The sequence below is a fragment of the Perna viridis genome, chromosome 14, assembly GCF_037379345.1.
Source record: "Perna viridis isolate PV_CMFRI_1.1 ecotype Kerala chromosome 14, ASM3737934v1, whole genome shotgun sequence".
Classification (NCBI taxonomy): domain Eukaryota; kingdom Metazoa; phylum Mollusca; class Bivalvia; order Mytilida; family Mytilidae; genus Perna; species Perna viridis.
This window is the reverse complement of record NC_142458.1, coordinates 6,617,348-6,621,949: the sequence shown is the minus strand read 5'-3', so window position 1 is coordinate 6,621,949 and position 4,602 is coordinate 6,617,348.

Genomic DNA, 4,602 nt, shown 5'->3' with positions numbered 1-4,602 from the left:
TGCACGTTGTAATTAATCGTACCACTTTCAAATACAAAAATCGTGAAAGAAAATTATCTCGCATTTTTCCACGAGATCAAACAAAATGATTTTATTTATATTGATGTCATCATAAATAAGATAGGGAAAAGACAATTTAACTGTTAGAAAAAGCTACTTTCGAGCTTACTAAACTATAAAAAAGACAGTAAATATTAAGAGTATAAAATAACCCTTTATTAACACGTAGAAATCATTTAAATTAGAAGAATATATATAAAAGAAAACAAATCGTTGTTGACTATACTTTCATCCTTTGTTGTTCACTTAAGGAGGTAGAACTTGGGTAAGGAACACAACTGTTAAAAATCATTGGAACGTTTGTATTCAGCATTTTAAATCAATCTTATGTAAGCATCTAATTAACTTGGATTCATTTTATTTTGTTTCAAACGAAAGCTTGAGAGGCTTTGGTGAAATTGAATATAATACTAACATATCACTGATTTCATGATTTATGTCCCTTACCCTAGGTCTACCTCCTTAACTTCTATAATAACCACTTTAGTGATATTCTTTGTAAGAATTCGGCAGTGGATGAAACATGGTGGAAAATAATACATTAGTGTCTTTACTTTGTGGCTTAAATTGTATAAAATGCATTGGAATTTTATCAGCAAAAGGAGATAACTCACTTTTCTATTGCAAATTTGAACTCGCTTTTCTGCATCTTCTGACAATTCTAAGGGAATTAAATTATCAATTTGTGTTCCAAGTGCCATAATTTTTTACCACATCGCAATTTGTTTTCCTGAGCTTAATTTTATAATTTTTCAATTTTGCCTAATTATGACATAATTCAGCAAATGAAAGCTAATTGTGATATGGGAACAAACCATCATAAATGCCAGTGGATATACTCTGAGTCATCCGCCCACCTTGGGAAAAGGAATTGTGATAAAAAGTATGTTTCATTTTTCGCCAAATGAATGACTGAAATATAAAGCATATGCCTCGACCATTGCTTTTTTGCGGTTGATATCATTTTCGGTCCGTTGAATTTGCAACTCCGTCTTCTTAAAATTCCTTAAGTGGATTTCCATTGTAAACTTGTTTCTATCATGGCCGTCTTCATCGTCTAGCAACATCTAATTTGTATATTTTTTTCCGATTTTCTTCTAGAAATACCGTAGACCAATCAAATCGATCTCCGCCAAGATAAAACAATTCTCTGCCATTTTGATCATAAAATTCTGTTCAATGTCGGCATTATGTAAGTGGTCTTACCATGCCCTTTTGAATGTTTAACTATTATTTAGTAGCTACAATGAGTTCGACTTGGACAATTGGTCTGAGAATTAGGGAATAAAAAGGTAAGTATTTGTTTACATTAGAATCAGACATCATGTTGATCTATTGACCTCCATTTTTGTTTTAGTTTTTATCTGTTAATCTGATCATGAATGCTTTTCTGTCGCATTCATATTTTAATTTCGTTCTTCAGTTTACTCATCCATTGAAGCATGATCGTAATTTCATGTTTGCATGGCCTGTAGAGTAATCCTGTCACAATGTATGGCACTTGTAAACTGCGAAATGCAAAGTCAGCAAAGTGGAAAGTCATTTTATTATTTTTTTCAAGGGTCACTAACGCATACATGTAGCATTCATAAGTATCGCAAATTCTTTGTAAATCCATTCTTGAAATAAAGAAGGTTGGCTTCAGAAATTGACGAGGGAAAGAAAGAAAGTGATATTTATTTTCAATGCTGTAAGACCTGATTTGAAGTTACATTGACTGGACTGGTACCTCATTTACCTACATGTATGTAGGTTTAAATTGCTATATGCTTAGTGTGATCTTGTATGCTACATATACTTATACTAAGATATAGGTAGTTATAGCTTTTTGTGTTCTTGAAAATAATTTCGTGTATACAATCATTTTATATAATCAGACAGTGACTATTTCGAGGTGATTCATGATAAAAACAAAAAACCCACCCAACAAAAAACTTTTTGGGGTCGATATATGTCTGATTTTTGTTTATTAAAATGCTATTACTGATCATTAAAAATGCCTAATTTCCCCACGTTTTACCGAATTTAAAAGAGAAATTCCTAATTTTTCGGATTTACTTATTAAATTCGATGTTCCGAGTTAAATTCGGACTTGTGCCGTTAAAGTTAAATATAAAATAATTAAATTTGGCTATCAATTTAAAATTCGGATATTCCCGATAAAATTCGGTGTGTACGATAAAATTAGAATACACAGCGTATTTAAATTCGAGGTTGTTCCCATTTAAATTCGAATTTGTTCCTAATTAAATTCGACGTTGTTCTCGGTTAAAGTCGGTGATGTTCCAATTAAACTTTCACTAATTTTGTTTAAAATGGGTCATTAATTTCTTTTGAAACCTAAATTTTTCACGAGTGTAGGTGGCGCCCTTCGTAAAGAGAAAATGCTAGTGCCCGGAGTAAATGCTTTAAGGACGCGGTAATTTGTAAAATTTGAACGTGAACAGGCTGCCGTGAGTAATAAATTGGCGTACAATAAAAATATATTAATTGATTATTGAAAATAAATAAAAAAGTAATGAGTAAAAAATTGTACGATTGTAAACAAATATTTAACCATCTTTACGAAAATGCTCAACAAAACCATAATAATCTGGCTATAAGGAATAATGTATTAATTCAGGACTTCAGTCGCAATAATAAAAAAACGAAAAACAAAAAACAAAAAAAAATGCTCTATTTAAAGTCAGTGGTCGCAACAAAATGTGACGTGTTTGCATGTAAACGAAATAATAAATATTTATAAATAAATATATCATTTGATGGTCGGATCTAAATTACATTTCGAACATGAAGATTACATGCGTTGTCGCACTAGGTATATCGCCACTTGTACAGGAAGTTAATATCACACATCACCCCAAAATTCGTATGTATGCGCCATCTATATAAAGACACCCTCCAAATTTAAAACCAATCCATCAATTGTGAGCCCTTGAAGTGAAAATTTAATAAGGTGAAAAGTGAAAAAGGCTCACAGAACAGGATACCGGAGAGAATCCAAAATCATTAACAATGTATGCCCTTTGTATGTAAAGCCTAACACCAAATTTAAAAGCCCCGTGCAGGTCCGGGTGTCAAAAGAATAGGCATACAGCAGCGCTAAGCTTGTCGTAAAAGGCGACAAAATAGTGCTCAGAAACCTAGCCGGGGGCTACGCGCTCTGCCTATACAGCAACTGGGATGTGTGCCCAGGTGGTGGAATGGGGTACCCCTGACGTGTTACATGCTGGGGTTGTCAGGCTATAGTACGGAAAACCTGACCGCAAACCATTGTGTGCACCGTGTTGGGAAAGATGCCACGTTCATCGCACTTTAAAGAACCCTGCTGTGGTATTCGATAAGAGTAGGAACCTTTGCGCTCCGCCACAGGAGGCTAAATTGCCCGACCCTACCCATCCCTCCCTTTTTTAGTGGCAATCTAAATTTGTCGACCCTGCTGCCCTTGTGTCCCATCTATTTTTTATTTCATCATCATTTCATGTTCATTTTATCTTCCATTTCATGTTCATCGTCTGAATATAGCTGAAATATTGCTGCTTGGACGTTAAACCCCAACAATCAATCAATCAATTCAAATTAAAAATCATTCAAACCATATTGGGAGCCGACGATATTCGGCCTGCCGAAATGACAGACGGACAGACGAGGCGTCCACTTGTTAAATAAGGTTACAAGTTGCACAAACGGTCGTTTACAATTGAATTGATTTCTATCCATGCAAGCAGGTATGACAACAGATAATGTTATTGTGTTTATTTTAAAAAATATGTTTATCAAAATTATTTTTTTCATTTTGATTCTTAAAATTATTTACATTTATTTAAAAAATATATATTAAATAAACATTTTGTTGTTATAATAAATTTTCATTCATATTTTGTGAATTCAGTATACCTTCGTTTGATTAAAAAAAAATATAACGTAACAGATCTTATTGAATACATGTAATCAATTTATCGGGTAATTGTAGGAAAAAACTGACAAGATGGATGAACTACTTCCGAATTCTGTTTCATTGCAATCTAAACTGACTGAAGTACATGCACATTGTATATATCCATAAAAGTTATATTCTTCCTAATTCCAAAAGAAAAGTTACGTAGAATTAAAAGCTCCAGTAAACACCCATTAACCATGCCCGTATTCTATAATGTCGTATGCTTGTTTTTGATACAGTTTTTTTTTATAAAGTCATCAAATAAAAGAGTGCAAACTGCGAAATGCGTTTGCAGATAATGCAGTTGCTAGCTGATACTGTGCAAAAATAAAAGAAGTCGCACGTGCTACCACACCAATCGAGTCACTTTCGCGATAAATGCAAGATGTTTATTAAACTCTCAATTTCCAAATTAATTCTATTAATCGCGTTTAATTACATCGGCTTTGTTTATCCTAAACACGCACATGTTTCACGCACTATAAAATACATTCTAAAGTGTTAGAAGAGCGTTCCCTTGACGAGCATGCAGAACAAAAAACCATGGTACATGGAAACCACTAAAAGAATAAAAGTATCACACACTTATTAGTAAGAATATT